At 42.3% G+C, this 25194-nt stretch overlaps 1 long non-coding RNA gene across 1 annotated transcript; it reads left to right on the plus strand.

Annotated features, from left to right (window-relative positions):
- Positions 1-13451: 13451 nt before the first annotated feature.
- Positions 13452-24277, plus strand: LOC116990990. Its single transcript, XR_004416678.1, has 4 exons — positions 13452-13516; positions 16954-16959; positions 24170-24179; positions 24267-24277. It is a non-coding gene; the product is annotated as an uncharacterized LOC116990990 (long non-coding RNA).
- The last annotated feature ends 917 nt before the right edge of the window (positions 24278-25194 follow it).

A 25194-nucleotide genomic window follows, 5' to 3' on the forward strand; every position in this document is an offset into this window, starting at 1 on the left:
TGGAAATGTACAATACAGAAACAAAGTGTTTAGCCCGACAGTTCTCTGTTGGTTATTATGCTCCACACAAGCTTCCTTGCATCCAATTCTATCAGCAATTCATCTATTCTGGATATGACCTGGACAACATTCAACATTCAATCAACATCACTGCAGCAGATTATCTGGACATTGCTATCAGCAAGGGTTCTCCGTGCACTAAGTGGCCGCTCCGTTTACTTATATACAACATTGCTTGATCTTAAGAAATACATGATTGGTAACAGATTAAAGGATACCATTGACCAAACAGATCTTTACAACAATCCAACAGTTTCATGGTCAGTTTTATTGCTCCCAATTTTTCATTTGTAAATTTCAGTAACCACGTGGGATCTGAAATCACATTTTGTGAATTACTAGTTCAGAACTCTGTATTGAGATATCCTGAACACATATTAAAGATAGGAAGTAAATGCAAGTCCATCCCTCAATCAATCAAATTGGCAAATGGAAAAATCACCTCATTGTTTTATACAATTTGATGTTTACTTATTGAAATCTATCATATTCAAAATAAACTGGCAAGACGAAATGTGTAGGAAGCTCAGTAGATGCTGATTTAAACCGAAGATAGACACAAAAAGATGAAGTAACTCAGCGGGTCAGACAGAATCTCTGGAGAAAAGGAATGGGTGACGTTTCAGGTGATGCTTCAGACCGAAGAAGGGTCTCGACACAAAACGTCACCTATTCCTTTTCTCCAGAATTGCTGTCTGACCCGCTGAGCTACTCCAGCTTTTTGCGTCTATCTTTGATTTGGTCCAGGACAGTCTCACCCGGATACATTGACAATATACCGAACAATACTCCTGAAGTTATAGGTTGGCTAACGTTCCTGCAGACACACACATCCCAAATTATATTGCTTTGGCCTAGAGACACGGTTAATCATTTCTACCTAATGAACAACTTTGTTCTTTTGAGATAAATGAAACTCTTTCTTCATACTTACATAAAATATTTCTTTAGTGCTGGGATAACTTGTTTGTCCCATTAATCACCGTGCCTGTCCCCAGATCAAAGGATTGATGTTTGCCAAACCCAAATAATTTCTTGCACTTACCCTCATACTGAAATCTACCTCCTCCTCACCCCTCTATTCTCCATGGCTTTTAGACAGGCACCAATTTTTTTTAACTGTGATTGAATAGATTAAATATCTAAAAGTTTCCTCTTTCCTAGTGTGGATGCCATTAACAAAAATAAAACTAATATAGTAAGAAGATTTCCAACTTAGCGATGGAATCACTAACAATCAGAAGGACAATAAACTGCAATAATGGCTAAATGTCAACGTGACATTGAAATTATGCAAAGCTTCATACATGCTTTCCCATTACCACAAAAGCACCAATTAAGTGACTACCAGGAATTCACATTGACAAAATGAAAAGTTGTAATATATCTCCAAAGACTTGCATCTGATAAGTTGGCTAAACCTTAAAATATAAAAAGCAGAGAAGGAAAGTACACTGCTATCTTTTTTTCCGACTGGGAACTACAGGTAGTTGTCATTATGCAAACACTCTTTTAGCAACAGAGTATAGCCTTTATTGCAATGAAGTAACAGTTTCGAAAACACACAATTTTATGCTGTTTATTATTTTTCCCCTTCTGTAGTGTACAGATGATGATGGTAGTTAAGTACATACCCTGTTAGTATATGACTTTGACAATGTAGTAACTAGATTAGCATGGAGTGGTGCATGTGCTCTGAAGATACAGCAGGCAGGTCTATGGTACAAGAACGATCACAAACAGTATGGTTTTTCATTCTTACATATAGTCCATTCTCCTCTGCATATTAACACCCGTCCCTTATCACAATATCTTTGAAACTAACTTCTAAATACTCCACACAGAGTGGGCGGGCATGTGCAACATACACAGTTTTAATAATACACCTATTCCGTAGTTTATACGAAAATAACAGCCATGGACTGGATCAAGTTTGTGAGATTCAATACCTTGGGCGAAGTTTGTGATTGGTACTTTGTGCCAATATTTTTCTAAAATTCTCCTATCTTATTCTGAAGTTATTAAATCTTTCTGGGGTTTGGATTTGCACCTGTCCAAAGCTTATTATGTATGAATTTGGACATGGAGTAATACCGGGAGTATTACTGTTTGTGAGAATCTACTATCAAAAATCCACTGCACAATACAACTGTGACCATATTGCAAAAATCCTTTTCTCTTTTAGAGCTTGTACAGTAAGACCTCAATAATCTGCTATCCAACTATTTGTCTCGATGGTTCGGTATCCATCTCACTTCCAGTAATATTTGTTGCGCTCCTTTCCACTCGCCCGCGCCTCAGTTCAACTCTCCATTTCAAGTCTCCATTTGCCAGGGCATTGGTTTCCATGCTGTCTTTCCAATTATCTGGACCCGGGTTCCCCCATGTCCTCTGACATGCCGGGTCCCCAGTTTCCTAGTTGCCGGGGCCCCAGTTTTTGCAATTCCTTCCAACCTGCAAGCCCCCCAGTTCCCAGGCTGCCTTCCACTCACCAGGGCCCCTTTCCCACACTTTGTTCTGACTTGCAAGGGTCCCCAGCTCCTACATTCCCTACCACCCACCATGACCCCACTTCTCACTCTCATTCAACTCCCGTGTTCCATGCTCTCTTCAAACTGGCCACGTTTCCTGGGCTCCCTTTCAACTTATCGGGTTCACTCATAAATTAAATTACAATGCAACATTTAAAATAAGTAAATACCAAAAATGTGTTGGGGTATTAATATAAATGACATTCAATAGTCAGTCTGTCACCAAACGTCTGGGCGTGCTGGATTGTCTGGGTTTTATGTACCCAAAAAAACAAAGGACAATGTCAATACTTGGCATCATCATGGAAATTATTTCCCAAATGACTAGTTTCATAACAAAAAGCACACCAGATCTTGGACAGGAGGCATTTTTAACGACAGAATGGGCACGTCACAATGAATTGTGGCTGCCCCCCTGCAATGTGATAAAGACAGCTCCAATTTCCAGTTTATTCTGTGAGTGAATCTCAAATGGTGCAGCAGGTGTGCCACCTCATTTAGCTTCTATCCTGCAGGCTAAGGAGGAGAAAAATCAGCCACTGATTCTGAAACTCCACTTATTTTGCATTGCAGCAAGAACACAATTAAGTTTGTGATACCTCCAATGATCAGAATCCTTCTAACATTTTTACTCAATTTATAGGATGGGAAACATGATATTATTAGAATGCAGGTTTTACATCCCACTCATGATTAATCAACATTCACTTTCACAATTATAGCAGGTTTTTGATGCACAGCTTACTTTAACTAATTTACTGAGAGAACATTTTAACAAAAGAACAGTGAGAAAAATATCATGACACCCTTCCCAATAAAAGCAATTCCCAGTGTTTGGAATTGGGGATTTTACCTGCTGTTAGATTACTTTTATGAGTCAATACAGACCTAAAAATATACATCTAAATCATTGATAGAGCTATTTCATGCAATGCAGTATCGCAATCCAAGTAAACTGTAGGAGAAGGAATATGTTCATTTAACTGAAAGCTGTATGTTGTATGGAGTGATAGACACAAAATGTTGGAGTAACTCAGCGGGACAGGCAGCATCTCTGGAGAGAAGGAATGGGTAACGTTTCGGGTCGAGACCCTTCTTCAGATTGATGCCAAAGGAGTGGGCGGGACAGAGATAGAAAGTAGTCGGAGAGAGTAACACTGGTGGGAGAACTGGGAAAGGGAAGGGGATAGAGAGAGGGAAAGCAAGGGCTATTTGAAGTTAGAGAAATCAATGTTCATACTGTAGGGATGCAAGCTACCCAAGCAAAATATGAGGTACTGTTCCTCCAATTTGCGCTGGGCCTCACTCTGACAATGGAGGAGGCCCAGGACAGAAAGGTCAGATTTGGAATGGGAGGGGGAGTTAAAGTGCTGAGCAACTGGGAGATCAGGTAGGTTAAGGCGGACTGAGCGGAGGTGTTCAGCGAAACGATTGCCGAGCTTGCGCTTTGTCTCGCCGATGAACAGGAGTTGACGCCTGGAACAGTGCGTACAGTAAATGAGGTTGGAGGAGGTGCAAGTGAACCTCTGCCTCACCTGAAAAGACTGTCGGGGTCCTTGGATAGAGTCGAGGGGGGAGGTAAAGGGACAGGTGCTGCATCTCCTGCGGTTGCAGGGGAAAGTACCTGGAGAGGGGGTGGTTTGGGTGGGAAGGGACAAGTTGACCAGGGAGTTGCAGAAGGAACGGTCTCTGCAGAAAGCAGAAAGGGATGGAGATGAGATGAAGTGGTCAGTAGTGGGATCCCGTTGGAGGTGGCAAAAATGTTGGAGGATTATACGCTGTATGGAGTGATGTTAATCTAAACATGAGATTTCAGGTATACTTTTGTTTGTAGTCAATCATCTGTAAGGGTCATTATACCTCAGTCACAATTGTCACTAATTGTAGGTAGTAATAAAATTGTCCTTTGAGCCTAGCATTCTTTGCAATGCCCTTCCACCAACAGCTGCTTGGGTCTGAGCAATCTTTTTTAACAACAACAAATGAACATAAAATAATAAAGTGCTGGAGTGAGTGCTGGAGTCTGCTGTCTAATTCCGGGCTAAGTGCTGGAGTCTGAAGAAGGGTTTCAGCTCGAAACGTTGCCTATTTCCTTCGCTCCATAGATGCTGCTGCACCCGCTGAGTTTCTCCAGCACATTTGTCTACCTTCGATTTTACAGCATCTGCAGTTCCTTCTTAAACAACATGCTGGAGTAACTCAGCAGGTCAGCATCTGTGGAGGGAAAAGATTGTGACATTTTGGGTTGGGACCTATCTGACCTGAAATGCCATCTATCCATTCTTTCCACAGATGCTACCCGGCCTGCTGTGTTACTCCAGCACTTTGTGTTTTTCCACAAGGTTTTAGCATATGCAGTTCCTTGTATCTCTAACTTAAAGTAAGGTCCGTAACGGTAAAATGACTTACAAGCTGTACGAGGAGACAGATAAGCAACTTACCAAACATTTGGATAAAGAAGATAGACACAAAATGCCTGAGTAACTCAACGGGACAGTCAGCATCACTGGAGAGTAGGAATGTGCAGAAGCGGTTTCTCAACAGCATTTTACAGGGGAAGAGGAAGGTATAATGTGTTAGGGAACGGATTCCAGTGTTTGGGCCTCTGTAGCTGAAGGGATGGATGCCAATGACCCACCTATGAAAAATGCAGTAGCACAAGAGCCCAGAATTAGACAGGTGCAGAGATAAGTTGAATGGGTGGAAGAGTTTACGAATAATTACTCATGGTTTGCATCCTGTGAAAAGTATAACCCACATTGTATTTCTGCAGATTATGAAAATCAATTAAAATAAGTCTTCAATTAAAATGCTCCATGCAGCAAAGTAATTGAAAGAGCTAATTAGTGGAAAAGTTTCCTTCATAGAGCCAGGTCCAAGCTTTGACTCACAGTCCATACAGAATTTTCTGATTGATACAAATACTAGCATTACCCTAACATTATAGCTGACATTACTATTTTATAATTAAGACTAAGCTACAAAAATACAACAGCAATTTATTTCTACGCCTTCTTGTCCCTTGCCCCCCCCCCCCCCCCCCCATTTTATTGATCTAATTTTATTTTTCTCTACATAATCTATCATTCTCCATTCCAAGATGTCTATGTTGGAGTTGAGTTTTTAATTATTATTGTTATTGTCAGCCGCTCAGTATTTAGAAATTGATATAAGACCATTCAGGGTAGGAGGTGGCCAAGCATTCCATATTGCTAGTTCCTATTCATTGTAAGAGCAGTCCAATTAGTCCCACTCCACTGCTTATGATCTCTATTTCTGACAATTGTTCTTTTTTAGTATATGTAAGGTGTATGTGACGTCAAGATAGAAACAATCCAGACAAGGCATCCTTGGGAAAACGAAGATATGATAGTGCCTTATGCCCCAGGAGATTACACCTATGATTCATGAATAGACAGGATGACCATGTAAGATTGTACCAGAATCTCCAGGAATTGATAATTAATCCCTGGGATACTCATGTGAGCAACACCCAAGAGAAACATCACAAAGGCAATTAAAATAAGTGGCTGTGAAATTGGGCCACATAATGTCAATTTCTAACACTACAATGGGTGTTGCTTTCCTTCATGCGAGTAGATATTTTTAGCACAACTCGCAGTACTAAACAAATTGGATAGCATAGCACACACATTGTGAAAGTAGCAGTGCTTGTGATGTGAATTATTGTGTAGTGCTGATTTGAATGCCCTGCAAAGCACCACTGTAATAATCCAGCTCATACATTGTATTAAATATCCTTGGGAAATCTACTCTTTAACAGCAGGAATAAACACAGCCTGTATTACTTAAAAGGATCTTCAATGATCCAAGGATTGCTGGTTTTTGAATAGGTCGGGATAACAGGCAGAACTATGCCAATGAATCGTGGAATGTGGTGAAAGCTCTGCTGTCACCTGAGCTCCAAGGCCAGGACTGAGCTGATATTTCCAGTGAATTATTTTGCTTCAGCGAGCAATCCTTTGAGTCTCCAGCAAAATGGGGCAGAGACTTGCTGAATCATGGTCATGGAGTGGTCGAGTCATACAGCGTGGATACAGGCTCTTCAGCCCAACTTGCCCTCACCAACCAATAGACAATAGACCATAGGTGCAGGAGTAGGCCATTCGGCCCTTCGAGCCAGCAACGCCATTCAATGTGATCATGGCTGATCATCCACAATCAGTACCCCGTTCCTGCCTTCTCCACATATCCCCTGACTCCGCTATCTTTAAGAGTCCTATCTAGCTCTCTCTTGAAAGTATACAGAGAACCTGCCTCCACCACCCTCTGAGGCAGAGAATTCCACAGACTCACAACTCTCTGTGAGAAAAAGTGTTTCCTCGTCTCCGTTCTAAATGGCTTACCCCTTAATCTTAAACTGTGGCCCTGGTTCTGGACTCCCCCAACATCGGGAACATGTTTTGTGCCTCGAGCATGTCCAAACCCTTAATAATCTTATATGTTTCAATAAGATATCCTCTCATCCTAAACTCTAGAGTATACAAGCCCAGCCGCTCCATTCTCTCAGCACATGACAGTCCCGTCATTCCGGGAATTAACCTTGCAAACCTACGCGGTACTCCCTCAATAGCAAGAATGTCCTTCCTCGAATTAGGGGACCAACACTATATTCCAGGTGTGGACCAACATGTACCATCTACACTAGACCCACCTGCCTGTGTTTGGCCCACATCCCTCTTAACCTATCTTATCCATGTACCTATCCAAATGTTTCTTAAATGTTGCAATAGTACCTGCCTCAACAACCTCCTCTGACAGCTCGTTTCAGACTCCCAACATCCTTTGTGTAAAAAAAGCTACCCCTCAGCTTCCTCATAAATCTTTCCCCCCTTCACCCTCAACCTATGCCCTCTGGTTCACGATTCCCCTACTCTAGGCAAGAGACTCTATGCGTTTAGCCGATCTATTCCTCTCACGATTTTGTACCCCTCTATAAGATCACCACTCATCCTCTTGCGCTCCAAGGAATAGAGTCTCTATCTGCTTTCCAACTTGACAAGATCGTTCCTATAGCGTGGTGCCCAAAACGGCACTCAATATTCTAAATGTGGCCTCACCAACGTCTTATATTACTGCAACATGACCTCCCAACACAAAACTGGTAACTATGTCCACATATGTGCTCCTCTATCTCATGCTGACTGCGATGAAAGATGGAGTGTACTCCAAGCAAAGTAGAGCGGAACTGATCCGATCTTTGTGGCAGAAAGAAGTGGAGAGCCTCAAGGCATTCCCAAATGGGAGAGTAGCTCTAAACCTGGGAAAACAGTTAATCTACACATTTCATTGACTCCTTTTTATCTCTAGCATTTGTCGACCCATCTGCTAGTGAAACTGCCCTCACCTATATTAACCGATCACTTGCCAGGCTTTGTTCCACCCGCACATCTTTTCTTCTCCCTACAACGTTCAGTCTGAAGAAGGGTCCCGTCCCAAAACATCACCTATCCATATCCACCGGAGATGCTGCTGACCAGTGGAGTTACTCCAGCACTTTGTGTTCTACATAAGATTCCAGCATCTGCAGTTCCTTGTGTCTCTAATCTACATGTGTTTGTAGGAAGTCATTGAGAATGCGTTTGAATGATGGCCCTTTAAACAGTATGGTTTCAGGGGAAAAGAATTGAGTGAAGCCTGTTGCTCTCAACTAAATCAGAACAATTAATTTGCAGACCACTAATTGAAAAGCCCACTGCAAATTAATTTTGTGTTATTATTGACATCCTTTGGAATGACTTTTATGCATGAAAACTGCATCAGACAATTAAAATGCAGCTGAAAAATAAATAGAGAGATTTCCTAAGGCTGTTAAGACACCCGCAAAGGAAGCACGACATTTTACTTTTCCAAGACTTTTAAGCACATTTTTCAAGCCAAAAGTATTTCTATTGGTTTGGAGTTCTAGGACAAGGGGGTAAAAGTCTAAAAATCTGAATTATGTCTTTGCAGTAGCAAAGTTAGGTATCACTTCTAAAAGCAGAAAGTATTTAAAAATGTGGAACTTCTGTAAATCCGACAGTGCAGGAAAAGCTAGGTGGATGGAGAAATCATAGAGTAGCCATGATTTCATTGAATGGTGGACCAAGCTTGAGGAACTAAAATTGCCTCCTCCTTGGCACCAGCTCTAGACAGATGGAGCTATTAATTTGGCTGCAAGTAGGAATTTTCAGCAGTAGTAGGATGATTTCAGGGCTTTTAGGAATCATCCCCATAGTCAGATAAGTAGTTCCACAGGTTAAGGGCCCTGTGGTATTCAAAGTCAATACAGGAGCCCAGAGAAACCCCCTGCAATTAGTATAGTGATTTTAGACATTAGGAAGGACATTTACTCTGACAAATTAGCTCATATTGTTATGATGTTGACAACTTTTTAGCTCCCATTCAGTGTCATCCACAAACACATGTCCCAAGTTAACAGCCTCTGTGGACATTCACAGAGTGGAACTGCTCCCTTCCGTATCATTCGGTGAAACGGTAAAAGCTGTAATTATTCTGCAAAGAAAGCCAGGTGGAGATTTAAGAGAAATGTTGAAAATTATAAGGAATTTGAAGTAAATGGAGAAAACATGTTTTCACTGGTAAAAAAAATCAATGATTGGTGGACAGAGATCTGAGATTTTTAGCATACAATGTTAGGTAAGGGCAACTTATTGTCATTTCCTTTCATTATTGTTTCTCTTCTTATCCAATCATTCTTCTTCCACACCTCTATCACTCCTGAATCAATTATCCCTTTCACACCCACTTCCCAGAGACTCGGCCATGTACTCTCAGTCCTAACTCTACCTCATTCAGTTATTCCATTAATGGACTTTAATTTTATATTCACACTACTTCAGATTGCACTATGATGTTGCAGCATTCTGCTGTGTTGCACTCATCATTACATATCATGTCTGGTTTGTGAGCTTCATGTGAACAAGGAATTTATTGAATGCTGATATATTTGACAATAATACAAATCCGATTTGATCTTATTCTTTGTCTGATACAATCAGCGTGTTATAACCCTTCCACTCTCTCCATAACTTCAATAAAACCTGAGGAAAAGCTCATTTGGATTGAGGTAAGAAAAGCATTTTATGGCAGAGATTTCCATTGTTTACATTATATCTGCAATAAATAAATATTATTTAAATAAAAAATGAACCACTCCCAGAATGTCACAATGGACCCTCGGTGTTGAATGCTGGCACTGTGCTGAAGTGCTGTTAATCTACAGCTGCTCTGTCTGACAGCATGAACTGAATAGGAGCTAATTTAGCTCCAAGTGGGGTGGTAGACACTGGTATATTTAAGATGAGAGCAATTAGGTTATCAGTCTCCCATTAACTTCTGCTGCTGAACACTGGGTTCAAATGATGATGCAAACAGAGCACTTGAGTTAAGGCCTTGATTAGGGAAACTGGGCTGCCATACATTTCTTTTCTACCAGCTGTGTAGAGTGGTAATCAAAGATGAATTATCACATGGCAAACTTACCAGCGTTCAAACATCGTTGTCTGTATTGAGTGTAGGCTGCTATTTTATGTGGAAGGAATGCAGATGATGGAACGTCTTGTATTGAGCCATGGCCCTCCTTTAAATCCTCTTCAGCTTTGGGTTTTATATTCCTGCTTGTATTGACATTACGGCTGTAAAGAGAATAAACCAAACAATGAGAAGGCTGCATAGGCTCAGTGATCACATAGTGCCAGTCTTATGGGATTCCAAATCAAATTCTAAGATTTTGGTCACCAATGTCAGTGGTAGGCTGGCACTTAAAATAGGCCCAGTCCGAGAAAAGAAGGTGAAAAAAATTATCAGTCAGCTTTCCAATACTAATTGCTATTAAATAATTCCTGATGCAAGTTTGCATATATACACACGCAAGAACCATACTCAATAGCTGCAGAGCCTTGCTCATTGCTTTACAGAATTTTTTTTTTTTTCCATAAAATACACTTTCCCTAGATGACCATATGTCAGTGTGTCAGCAACCTCGCAAGAGGGAAAGCAGAATTATTGTGAACCAAGTTTACTGCATCTGCAATGGTTTTGGTATTTGTACTTTCTTCAATGAACTACTCTGGTTCCTGGTTCAACTAAGGTTTAATTTAAAAATTCCCATCTTTGCTTAGACCCCTCCAAGTCCTCTGTAGGTATATGTTGATCTCCTCCATATTGCCAGTTTCCTTTACTACACTAATTGGACACTGCGCTTTCAGATGTCACGGTCCTAAGCTCTAAAATTCCCTTTCCAAACTCCTCTTTCAAGGTGATCTTTAAAACCTCTTTTTAACCAATCATTAGGTCACCTGTTGAGTGGTTCTGAATGTGACTCAGTGTAAATCTATGTGAAATAATGCCTTTGTGAAATAAAATTTGGGGCATTTACATTAGAAAATACTCACATCAATGCAAGTTTTTGCAGAAACGCAGGAGTCACTGAAGTAGGTCCAGTATAAACCACTCACCTTTATTGATAAACTGCTTTACAGGAGCACTGTATAATGAGCATTACACGTGACTTGGCACTTGGCATATAATGTATCCCAGTGACAGGCATGGATTCACACGGAAAGTTCAGGACTCGACGCCAGTAGTCAGATTTAGTTCTGCATACTTTGTTGTCTCCCATTCACAACTTCAGTACCCTGGTATCTGAATTAAATAGTGCCAATATGAAAGCCATATTGGGTATAATATGGCTGCATAGCTCGTGTTACAAGAATAACAATTTAAAGACCTTAGAGCAATAACACACAGAAATGTGTGAGTTCGACAACATGACATGTGAATTATTTTTTTTTAAAGCTGAGGTCAGTAGAAATGCCCATGCAGTTAGTTTGCTGTGCAATTCTTTCCCAAAAAGAAAATAAATGTTTTCTCCCACTTCACACCCATTGATCTTCTCAGTTACACCCTCGCCTCTAACTTTGATGTCTACGTCCTCAGAAAACCATTGCTTTCCTTCATTCCAGCTGGCTCCCCTGGTATTGGCCTCATTTCAACTTCCCTGAAGGAATCATGAGAGGAATAGATCGGGTAGATGCACAGAGTCTCTTGCCCAGAGTAGGGGAATGGAGAACAAGAGCACATACAGTAGGTTTAAGGTGAAGGGAAAGATTTAATAGGAACCTGAGGGGTAACCTTTTCACAAAAAGGGTGGTGGGTGTATGGAACGAGCTGCCAGAGGAGGTAGTTGATGCTGGAACTATTACAACATTTAAGAAACAATTAGACAGGTACATGGATAGGACGGGTTTGGAGAGATATGGGCCAAACTCTGGTAGGTGGTACAAGTGTAGATGGGATATGATGGTGAGTGTGGGCAAGTTGGGCCAAAGGGCCTGTTTCCACACTGTATGACTCTATGACTCTAACACTGGATACAATAGGCAACTGGATTAACTATTCACAAGCAGATCAGTCTGAACCACATAAAGGACAAATGGATCATCTACTCATCTCTCAAAGATGTCACTATCAGAAGACCATCGTGGAATTTAACAATAATCTGTGGCTTTTTTCCATTCCACTTAAATTCCTCCCATAACACTGGATGGTTGTGTTCTTTGCAGCTTTTTGTAGCATAATCCAGTCAGTCCAAACCTCTACTTTTTCCCGAGAGAACTGCAATATTTCTACAATCAGCTTGAGAAAATGTGTTTGTCTGCACACCCCACATTCAAACTGTGCATTCCAGATCTTAACTGGTCTCAATCCACATTGGATTTTTTTGCCAAGCATTTTAAATCTGCTTCTTGTTCTTTTTGTCCTTCAATAGTGGGAATGGTTTCTATCACTCTCCTTTTTCTAATCCTGTCAATTTCTTCTCAACAATGTTCACTCCTGGAAGGCCAATTCCAGGTCCTTTAGTTTATCCTCGTATCTCAAATCCCTGATTCCTGGAACCACTTTAACATCCTCTTTGGATTTTCACAGTTTCCTAAAGAGCTTTGACTTCTAGTTGGGTATAGAGTTCAATTCAGGTTTCCCACAAATAAAACCAGAAAATGCCGGAAAGCTAACATTTCAGGTCAAAGAAAGGTAGAGAAAGAAGCTGGGATTGTTCACATTCGAGAAGTTTCAAGGAAGACTTAATAAAGATAAGGGCAAAGGAGTAATTAGGGTGAGGTTGCGGTTCCTTCAAGAGTAACAAGAACATCTATGTGTGGAACCACGTGACATGGGTGAGGGTTAAATTAATATTTCTTGTGTGTATTTACTGTGGAGAAAGACATGGATGCTGGGAACTCAGGGAAGTAAATGATGATGTCTTTAAAATAATCCATATTACAGAAGGCTGGAGATCTTAAAAGGTAGACAAATTGCCAGGATTTGATGAAGTGCATCCAAGGACGTTGTGGGCAGTTGGGAAACAATTTCAGCATCCCATGGTGGCAATGTTCATATCATTAATTCAAATGTGTAAGGAGCAGGAAGTTTGGAGGTTGGCTAAGGTTGTGCCTCTATTTACTAAAGGCAGCAAGGAAAAGACTGTGAACTACAGACCAGTGAGCCTAATATCAGTAAGATATTGGAGGGGATTCTCAGAGACAGGATCTACATGCATTTGGAAAGGCAAGTACTCATTAGGGATAGTCAACATGGCTCTGTGCGTGGGAAGCTATGTCTCACAAATTTGATTGCGTTTTTTGAAGGAGTAACCAAGAACATTGATGATGGCAGTGCAATAGACATTGTCCATATGGACTTTAGCAAGGTAGCACATGGTGGGCTGTTCTGGTAGGCTAGATCACATAGGATCCAAAGTGAGCTAGCTAATAGGATACAAAATTGGCTTGAAGGTATTAGACAGATGGCGGTAGTAGAGGATCATTTTTCAGACTAGAAGCCTGTAATGAGCGGTGTACCACAGGGATCAGTGTAGGGTCCACTGTTGTTCATAATTTACAGTAATGATTTGGATGTGAATGTAGATGGCATGGTTCGTAAATTTGCAGATACCATTAAAATTGTTGGTATAGGGAACGGTGAGGAAGGTTATCCAAGATTAAAATGAGATTAGATCTGGACCGAAGCGTCCATTCGTGGTGACGGTTGGCAGGTGCCGTGTTGAGCAACGGAAAGGCGGCAATGAGCAGTAAAACACTGATGAAGGATGTTGCACCGGGCACGGGTTTGCAGCAGTCGCCACAAAGCGTTGGATGCAGACGCAGTGTGTGCCACGGTACACGCGTCGCTCTGGCAACATGTGCCTCGGATGCTTGGTAACAGTGCGAGAAGGAATGACCGGGGTGGGACAAGTCTTTGATTATGCTTTTCTGAGGCAGCATGAAGTCAATAGTGGGGATTCTGGTCTGTGTGATGGACTGGGTTGCATCTACTATGGTAGATCCAGCCCCTGGTAATGGTACGAGACAGCCGTTGTACCTCCCCCCACTTCCGCCAGCTTACCCAGTGAGCTGGTGTCACGTGTTGTGTTTCCAGTTGCGGGAGCAGAGGGAGCAAGCAGCATGAAGGCAGCATGTGCCAATCCCTGGATCACGTGTGGGGCCGGGGGCTCTGCCCCCCCCCCCCCCCCCCCCCCCCAGACCTGTCAATATCCACTGGTTTAACCTCCACAGATATGTGGTTATATTTGTCATCACAGCTTGGTTTGGAAACATCTCTGCCTAAGTCCACGTGAAATTGCAGAAAGTAGTAGATGCAGCCCTGTCCATCACACAGACCAGACTCCCCCTCACTGCTGCCTCAGAAAAACAGCCAACATAATAGTAAGATTAAACGAGAACTTACCAGTTTGAAGTTTGATCTGTATTTTATGAGGAGTTACGATGAGTGATTACGTGAAGAAGCCCGCCAGGACGCATGCGTGCCATTCTTCAAAGCAGCGGTGTGAAATCACAGATAACTGTAATGACTAAACATAGTAAGATTAGAGAAGAGATACCAGTTGAGTATATGATCAAGGGTGGGAGCGGAGGGCACGTAATCCCTCATCGTAACTCCTCATAAAATACAGATCAAACTTCAAACTGGTAAGTTCTCATTTAATCTTACTATTTTACTTCGGAGTCACGTGAGTGACTACGTGAAGATTTTAAAGCTCTGTGATTTCATGCCGTGGAAACGAGTCCATGCATCATGTCTGCCTTGATGACTGTAGGAGGAATTGTGTTAACATAATTTGGACATGAATTCGACATTGAAATCATAAAATTTATGAACACAAAATTATAACCCCTTTTTATGGGTTTAAATTAATTTACAAAACTTAAAATTGTTTCTACAAACGTTCCAGGTTTCATTACTGGTTTGTTGTAAAATAGTTGGAATGTTTTTTCCCCTGACCATCCTGCTGCCTTGAGGATTTGGTCCATTGGTACATCCAACTGTATTGCTGCCGATGTAGCTGCAGCCCTGGTGGAATGAGATTTTAAAATATTAGTATCCACCCCAGCCTGTGTTAGCACCTGTTTCAGCCATCTTGAGATGGTCTGGACCGTCACTCTTTTGTGTGGTTGCTAGTGGCTGACCAGAAGTGCCTTCTCATTGCTTCTTATGATTTTCGTTTTCTCCATGTATAACGACAAATGGCTTACTATACAGAGACGGTCATCTGTTGGGTATGACCTAAATTGTATATTGAGGCCTGCTGATCCCTGTCTGTTCTGCTTTACTAATTCATAGATATGAAACGTAATATTTTCAGTTGAGGAAGTCATGTTGTCCAGTCTTAGTTTATGCAGTGACTGTACCCTCTGAGCCGTGACCAATGCCATTAGCATGACTGTTTTTAATGTCAGTCTGTGTAGGGACAGAGCTGTTGCTGGAGACCAATTCCTGAGCATCTTCAGGACAATACTTACATCCCATATTTGGGAGTACCTGGTTCTTGGGGGATTAGTATTAAAAATTCCCCTCATAAGTTTTGTTACCAGTGGGTGAGTCCCAACAGAGTAACGCTCTGTCCCCTGCCATAGGTAAATCGATAGGGCACTTCTGGCGCAGTTGATGGCACTGTAACTGAGCCCCTCATCATAGTGGAGGCCTGCCAGATATTCCAGAACAGACGGGATGTTCATGTCTCTGTGGGTGATGTTGTTTTTGTGACAATGCATCTCCCACTTCCTGATATAGACCAGATACTGTTTTTTGGTTGACTGTCTTGGGCCGCCTAGATCATGTTCACTGTTCGGTCCGTCAGTCCCAGTTGTAGTAGAGGTGTTTTTAAACTCTACAAATTAATAAGTTCAAATGGTTATGGCATGGGTGGCTATCCCTTGTTACGGGATGTAGCAATAAATCTGGTCTATGTGGGATGGTGATACATGGTTCTAATACCATGTTTAGTACCACTGGGAACCATGGTTGAGTAGGCCAATCGGGTACTACCAAAATACCAGACGCAGAGTCTTGTTGTACTTTCCTTAATACCCGACTGATGAGGCAGAAAGGAAGGAATGCGTAAATAAACAATTTCCCCCCAATGCAGCGAAAATGCATCTGTCGCCGCTGCCCCAGGGTCTGGTTCCCATGAAACATAATTTGCTAACTGGTGGTTAAGTCTGGATACGAATAGATCGATATCTGGTGTTCCATATCTTGCTGTAATATCAGCAAAAACTTTTATTTATTTATTTCTTAAAAAAAAAAAAAAAAAAATTTTATTCAACATCCATTCGGTGTTTTCATTAAATTTGCGTGACCTGGTGTCTGCCACTAAATTTAGTCTTCCTGGTAGGTAAGTGGCTGATATGCAAATATCTCTCTGGATACACCATTGCCAAATTGTATTAGCCAGATTGTCACATTATGTCGATTTGTTTCCACCCATGTGGTTAATGTATGCTACCACGGTGGTATTGTCTATCTGTAGTCTAACATGCTGGTGATATGACCCAGTACAATATGACTTTAGGCCATGGAATGCACCTAACATTTCCAGGTAGTTTATGCCCAGTGTGAGTAATAATGATGCCTTCTGAGCAGTCCATCTACCTTCACAGCTGGTGATGGTATTGGTGGCTCCCCACCCAAGTGCACTGGCATCAGTTTGTAGTACCATGGAAGGGTTACTGACAATGATTGGATTGGAACAAAGCCAGATGTTATCTATCCACCATTTTAGTTCAATTTTAGCTTTGATTGGTAGTTTCATAGGTCTGTCAAAGTGACCTGCATTGATTTTGAGTGCTTGTATTTTTGCTCTCTGTAAGTTTTGGTAATGTAGAGGTCCAAATTGTGTGGCTGGAAAGGCAGCCACTATTTTGCCAATTACTTTGCTACCAATCTGATGGATGGTTTGCTGATGTCAATGAGGTTATTGCAAGCCTCTATTGAATCTCTAGCCTTTCCCTTAGGCAGAGTCACCGACATGTGAACTGAGTCAATGGTGAACCCCAAATAGTCCATAGTAGTGGAAGGCGTTAGATTAGATTTAACTGGATGGATAATAAATCCCAGTTTTTTCAAATAACTGTTTTGTGGCTGTTACGGTTTGTTTGGCCAACAAAGTTTTGCCCACAATGAGTATGTCATCTAAATATGCCATGACCATGTGTTTTCGTTTCCGTAGAAACGCTAGGGATGGTTTCAAAATTTTTGTGAACAGCCTGGGGGCTGATGATAACCCATTTGGCAGTGCTTTATACCGCCAGAGTTGTCCCATCCAGTTGAATTTTAAGTAACATCTGTGGAGGCATTGGTGAGGCCAATTCTGGAGTATGGGGTACAATTTTGGTCGCCTAATTATAGGAAGGATGTCAACAAAATAGAGAGAGTACAGAGGAGATTTACTAGAATGTTGCCTGGGTTTCAGCAACTAAGTTACAGAGAAAGGTTGAACAAGTTAGGGCTTTATTCTTTGGAGCGCAGAAGGTTAAGGGGGGACTTGATAGAGGTCTTTAAAATGATGAGAGGGATAGACAGAGTTGACGTGGATAAGCTTTTCCCACTGAGAGTAGGGAAGATTCAAACAAGGGGACATGACTTGAGAATTAAGGGACAGAAGTTTAGGGGTAACATGAGGGGGAACTTCTTTACTCAGAGAGTGGTGGCTGTGTGGAATGAGCTTCCGGTGAAGGTGGTGGAGGCAGGTTCGTTTTTATCATTTAAAAATAAATTGGATAGTTATATGGACGGGAAAGGAATGGAGGGTTATGGTCTGAGCGCAGGTATATGGGACTAGGGGAGAATACGTGTTCGGCACGGACTAGAAGGGTCGAGATGGCCTGTTTCCATGCTGTAATTGTTATATGTTATATGGTTATTATATGGTTATATAGGAGCATGGAGGTTCTACCGCAGTTGTACAGGGTTGTACAGGTTGGTGAGACCACACCTTGAGTATTGCGTACAGTTTTCGTCTCCAAATCTGAGGAAGGACATTATTGCCATAGAGGGAGTGCAGAGAAGGTTCACCAGACTGATTCCTGGGATGTTAGGACTTTCATATGAAAAAAGACTGGATAGACTCGGTTTGTACTCGCTAGAATTTAGGAGATTGAGGGGGGATCTTATAGAAATGCACAAAATTCTTAAGGGGTTGGACAGGCTAGATGCAGGAAGATTGTTCCCGATGTTGGAGAAGTCCAGGACAAGGGGGTCACAGCTTAAGGATAGAGGGGAAATCCTTTAGGACCGAGATGAGAAAAACATTTTCCACACAGAGAGTGGTGAATCTCTGGAACTCTCTGCCACAGAGGGTAGTTGAGGCCAGTTCATTGGCTATATTTAAGAGGGAGTTAGATGTGGCCCTTGTGGGTAGGGGGATCAGGGGGTATGGAGAGAAGGCAGGTACGGGATACTGAGTTGGATGATCAGCCATGATCATATTGAATGGCGGTGCAGGCTCGAAGGGCCGAATGGCCTACTCCTGCACCTATTTTCTATGTTTCTATGTTTCTATGTCACCTCGTATAGGCACTGAATAGTAAGCATCTTTTAAATCGATGCTGGCCATGAAGTAACCTTTGGAAATTAATTGTTTAGCAGTAACAAAGGTTTCCATTTTGAAGTGAATATATTGTACAAATATATTCAATTTTGTCAGGTCTATGATGATGCGACAACCACCATCTTTTTTGTTTTTGGTAAATATATTGGACACGAATTCTAATGGTTCGTGTTGAGTTTGCTCAATTACACCTTTTACGTAAAGCCGCTCCAGTTCAGCTTGCGCTTCTGATTTTTCTTTATCAGAAAGCACGAACATTCGGTTCGGTATATGTTGATCTGGAGGGCTGTACTTGTGTATAAACTCTATTGTATATCCCTGGATACTGCTTAAGATGTAAGTATCGGTTGTTAACATGCTCCATGCATTCATAAAAGAGTGTAATCTCCCACCAACCTCCATGCTCCCTGTATTTTGTAGGGAACCAGACCCACCTACCTCCATAGTTACCAGTGGCAGGTTTACTTCTTTTTGTAGGTTCTTCGCTGCTGTTGTTGCGCTGGTGTCTGGATTTGTGGTTTGGTTGGCGTTGGAGGTGCGCGCATCTTCCAAGAAGGCCGGCCTGGGCCATGGCCTAAAAAAGACTCATATTTTGAGTACCGGGCCTTCGAGCTTTCACCAGTCATTCTTGTTCTGCTGGTGGGTGCGTAGGGGTGCTGTCTTTGGCTGTAGTGGGTTTTTGATGGAGTCCCTTTCATCCACTGTGCATGCAAATGCTGTTATCCCTGCTGTTAGGAGTTTCAATACTTTTTGTAATTTGACGTCCATACTTCTGACTCCTATTCCAATGTGTTTCCATATACAGGTGTTTACTATTGGAACATTCAGGGATATGCAGTTGCCCGGTGCCAGGTGCCTTGATGTGGTGTCCAGTACAGCCTGTTCTTGTAACTGGTTTAGAGACATATAGTCTATACTGGCAGCTAGCTTTGGCTCCAGATTTTGACCAGTCTGGTCTGGCTGTATGAAATTGGACACCATGTCCAGTAGGTTCTTTCGTTCCTGCACCCCTTGCACACTTGTCTTTCCTTCTGCGGACCCCTCTTCCAGGTCAGCCCAGAACTGACCCGCAGTGCTCCCCTCTGATGAGGTAGAAGCACTGTGCAGCCCTTCAAGAGGTACTGCTGTGGGTTTATCATAGAGCCCACTGTGACCTGACTCCATCTCCCGGAGTCTGTCACGTTGGAGCAAATGCTCCACACACCGCTCCATCCGGCTCCAGCGCTCACGGTCGCTGGCCGCCCGCGGTTGTTCAAAGTCGGACTCCTCTGAGTCCACGACCTTGTTTGTTTTTTGTCTAGCCTTACCGCCCGGCCGCGTGGATCTGGCCGGTGCGGAGGCGACATCGGGCACAGCTGATCCCACTATCGGTGATCCAAGTGCCGCTGGCTGCTGCTGGCTGCCCGCTGCTCCGCGGTCCTCCCTCACCAGCCTTGTCGCAGACCTTGTCTTCTTTGTTTTGTCCATGATCCCACCTGTAGTTGGAAATGGAAACAAAAAAGACCGCAAAGTAAACTCTTACCTGCAAGTTGCGGCTGTTAAACTGCCGCTGCGGGGGAACGTCGTTCCACCGCGTCTGACGTTTCGCAATGCGTGTAGCGATATGACATGCATGCGTCCTGGCGGGCTTCTTCACGTAGTCACTCACGTGACTCCGAAGTAAAATTAAAGACTTGTCCCGCTCCGGTCATTCCTTCTTCTCTCTGCCCCCATCCTGCAGAGGGTACAGAAGCTTGAAAATGGCCACCACCAGACTCAGAAACAGTTTCTTCTTCTCTTTTATCAGGCTTCTGTACGGTCTTTCCATAAGCCAGGGTACTGTCTGATTCACCTCTACCCCATTATGGATCATGGTCCTTGTCCATGGAGCTGATGCGCTACAATGCTGAAAACTACAGTCTGCACTACAGTCTAATACTAAACAGTATTAGATGGCTATGATATCTACGTCTCTATCAAATTGGACTAGTTTTGATGGGACATATCGGCCAGCATGGACAAGTTGGACCGAAGGGTCGTTTTCATGCTGTATGACTCTCTGACTCTAAATGAAAAATGTTTTTATGAGACTATTATTTATCACGTTGTTTGCTTACAGCAGTGTGCAGGAGATTAATCCTTAATTCCTGGAATTCCCAGGGCAAGTCTAACAGAGGATTGCCAACCCTTTTATTGCCCCAAATCCTACCTTTCAGTTCCCCAGATCTTAAGTTGCTTTCATTGAGAAGCGCAGCCAAAGGAGGGAATGTGTTGAGTCTCCAGCTGTACTGCTCCAGCATAATCATATCTTTAGTGAATACTAGACTAAGTGGGAAGCGTTGGGTCCCAGTCACACCGGAGGCCTGGTCCCCCAACGCAACCCATTCCCTAACACAATATTCCACTACTCACCCATAGCCTCTAACTGCGCAGACACAGCTCATTTCCCCTCATCCCTCCTTTGTGTTGTGGGGGGAGAGGTGGGCGGTGGGGGAGTGAGCTCCGAGAAAAGACGGGGGAAGAGCCATGGGGGAGAGGGGGGCAACACGGGGGAGGGGGGGAGGAGCCAGCGAGGGGGGCCAGAGGGGTAGTGGCTGGTCGCTGGTCGTTCTCCTCCACCGGGATCACAGTCTCCGCTTTCCGTTTGGCGACATCTCCGACTCCGGGTGGGTCTCCCACGCTGGGCTGGGCTGGGTCGGGTCTCCGATGCTGGGCTGGGCTGAGCTGGGTTGGGTATCTGACGCTGGGCTGCTGCTTGGGGCGGGGCTGCTTGGGACAGGGCTGGGCTGCTTCGTGTCCCTCCGAAAGTCTGGTTGGAAACCTCCACCGGCCATCCTCAGCTCCAGTATAGACGCGATGGCGCAGGAAGAGGTGGACCGTCACGGGGAGTGACAGGGGAAGAGACTATTCCGCGTGGCGCCGACTGGCAGGAGAAGAGATCGATCTGCGCAGCGCGGTTTTAAAGATTTTTAAACCACGCTAACTTTTACGACCTTCAACCGATCGGAACGAAACTTGCCGCACTTGCAGCACATGAGAACGGTGAGTGAACTGGTGAAAAATTATAGCGCTGTCGCGAACTGTTTTTGCGCAATAGAAAGACCACCAAACTGGAAGATAACAATATCAGAGTTTTAGTTATGTATAGATCCTACAGTTGGAAGATCAAGGCTTATTATGCAATTTTCACTGCCCTATAATAATGCAGCATTATATTTCTATACAAACATGATTTGTAAAATAGTTTATAACAAAGCACCCCAGTGCTGAAATTACTAGGAATGACATTTTCACAGATTCTGCCAGTTAAGAACAGAACGACATTTGCAGCTTCGCTGTTTTGCAGACCTGATGCTGCTGGTGAAATACAATGCTTCTGCAGTGTACAGTAATATCTGTTTTTACCTCAACCCATCTCACTGACACACTAAATAGGAGCCACCTACAGTCACATCCGAAGGTTGTTGGTGCAGCTAAATAAACACACTGTTAGCTTTTCTGGTTACTTTGTAATTAGGACAAGATCAGTATCCTATTTACATGTTGCCTATATGATTGTACATATTTTCAATTCCAACACCCATACTCTTTTTATCCTGGATTACTAAAACCTTAACACAGAAAATGTAATTTAAATAAAATTTAAAATAAAAATAAAAATGTCCAAAAGGGACGCATGTTCTTTTCAGGGGCAGCATGTTCTTGTTTAAATAAAGGGCACCACTGGCAGGTTTAGGAAACTGGATGATGAGGGTTTTTGAGACTCTAAAAATAAAAATAAAGTTTTATGTCGGGTATAAGCAGCTGGGGTCAAATTAATCCCTTGAGGGATATAAGAAGTGTAGAGGTACAGATGAGAGGGAAATCATGAGGATCAGAGGACATGAGATGTCTTCTGAACCTCACATGGATGAAACACAAATCACAGAATCACAACCATTTTGTGTATTGCAGAATGTAATTACTTAGTGACTATAACATTACAAACTCTTGACCCAATCTCATCAATGCATTGGTGCTATGCTGGGTTTGCCTGGACCTGGAATACAAACACAGAAGACCAATTCCTTTAACTAGATAGACACAACATGCTGGAGAAACATAGCGGGTCATACAGCATCTCTGGAGAAAAAGGAAGGGTGATGTTTCGGATCGGGACCCTTCTTCGCACTGAACCATCCATTTTCTAATCCATCCAATTACCCATCCTTTTTCTCCAGAGATGCTGCCTGACCTGCTGAGTTACTCCAACACTTTGTGTTTATCTCCGTTATACACCAGCATCTGCAGTTCCATTCTATTCTTTTTAACAAGAGTTGCCAACTTGAGTAGGACATTTTCTTGGAGGCTTCATCACATCACTGCTGGCTGTCATTCAGTCCATTCTCAAATCATGAACTTCAATCATCACACAAACATTCTAACAAAAAGGCAGTAAAGAAAGATCTTGCCATGAATTCAGGATATATCAAAACTCTTCACTTTAAAAAAACGTATTTGCTGTGGCAATATAAGCAAACATAGCAGACATTTTGCGAAGAGCAAGAACCATAACCAAGTGAAATGAATTGTCCATTAGTGCGTTGTCGAGCTGTTGGTTAATTGAAAGAAGAACTTGTATTTATATAATTACTTTCACTACAAGAGAAAACAAAGTTTTTAATGGATAAGAAAATTTTATGGAACCAGGGAAAAATCTGCTGCTGTAAACTATTATGGATAAGTTTGCTATTGACAGATATTTTTAATACAGTTTCCGATAGTAATTCATCCTCAGCTCCTTATTAAATACTTGGTAATCAATTGAGTTCTGTTTGTAAGAATGTTTTACAACTACTTACAGTAAATCGTTGTCAGTTAAAGTAATTGATCTATTTTTTGTCTTTTACTACATGGCTAAGTTGGACATAACTTTTAAAAAGCCCTTCCAACCCAGGGTCCTTCCAAAATTAATAGAGACTTGAAGGTCAGAACCTTGTTCAAATAAGTTCGCTGGTATTAGTTCAATTATGCTTGACTCCAACATAAAAGGGCCAAATGTCCTTGTGTAGATTGTTCACGCTGGATTGTTACAATTACTGAAGAATGAAGACTTGAATGAAGTGCTGCTGAGCTCTTCAGATGATCCCACTACCTGGATGCACTTTAAATAGAACAAAAGGAAGAAAAGGTTAGATGATCTCCTGGTTAAAAAAGATCACCTTTCTTATGTTAATTGCAATCTGTTTTGAAGATTGCATTCATAGTACGCTTGATATGGAAAAGTTTCATTTTAGAAAAATACTACTGATATTGTAAATGCAACTAGTGAAACCCTATTACCAGATTAACATGATATAAGTGTCGCATTGTAAAAGGCTTCACTCTGAATCAGGCTAAAGGCTTCATCTGGATACATACCGAAAACATTTGGATTCAGTGCAAGGTAAATGAAAGAGAATGAAAGAAAACAAAAACAAAGAACTTGCATTTATTCATCAGCTTTCACAACCTCAGGATGTCTCACGGTGTTTTATAGCTAATTAAGTTCTTTGAAATGTAGGCACCAGCTCACAAAGCAAAACCTACAGAGTGGTCATTGTACTGTAGATTGGAGAGGCTAGGTGAGGTAGCATTAGAAAGATCAATGCAAGACTGGTGCACAAAGGTCTAGTCACTTTCTTGAGAGATCTGGATGAGTCCTGGAACCAAACTGATAACCTTCACGTATCAACAACGCCACAAATGTCCTTGATGAGAGAGTGATTGGAAAATCGGGCAAAAAGTGCTGTGGTAACTCAGTGGTTCAGGCAGCATCTCTGGAGAATATGAATAGGTGACGTTTCGGGCTGGAACCCTTCTTCATCAATCTGAAGAATATGAGATCATCAGATATGCTGCCTGACTTGCTGAGTTTTAAATCAATAGGGAAGAAGGAAGTTTAACTTGGGGGTGAAGCCAGAATCAATAAGGAGAGCACGAGAAAAAAAAAGAAAAATTACACGCAATTTCTCCTATACTTTGAAGATGAGAAATAGAGCAAATCGAGTCAACTCACTGAGAAATATACAACCAATAGAGCAATAATTTTGGATGACTTTAACTATACAAGATGCAAGGAGAAAGAAATAAAACAGGATTTCTGTTTTTATAGAGACACAAGAGAACTCAGCAGGTCAGGCAGCATCTGTGAGGGGAAATGGACAGTTGACATTTTGAGACAAGAGCCTTCATCTGGAGTTCTAGTCTGTGTCTTACTCCAGCATTTTGTGAATAATTTTGGTGTAAACCAGCATCTGCAGTTCCTTCCTACCCGCTCCAAATGAAGAGTCTCGAAACCAAACATTGACTGTCCATTTCCCTCCACAGATGCTGCCTAACCCACAGAGTTCCTGCAGAAGTTTGTTTTTTGTATTTATAGCTCCTTTGAAAGCTGCAGGAGATCCAAAGAGCTTTACAACTGAATAAAACTCTTCTATTAATCAGTCCTCAGGGTCAAGGAACGATTTGGTCAATGGATTGTGTTGAATGATGTGGGACAGGAAGTGGTCAGGAGAGAAGGTAGTTTGGGAGGTGCCATGCCACTCTGTTATTTAAGCTGAGCATCAGAATGCTCGCAAACTCCACACTTGTGGTCATCTAGAATGGTGCTCTTCCACAATGAATGTTCACTAGCCAGGGATTCCCACAAGGTGATGTGGTTGTTAAACTTTT

Source organism: Amblyraja radiata, chromosome 32 (assembly GCF_010909765.2).
Source record: "Amblyraja radiata isolate CabotCenter1 chromosome 32, sAmbRad1.1.pri, whole genome shotgun sequence".
Lineage (NCBI taxonomy): Eukaryota > Metazoa > Chordata > Chondrichthyes > Rajiformes > Rajidae > Amblyraja > Amblyraja radiata.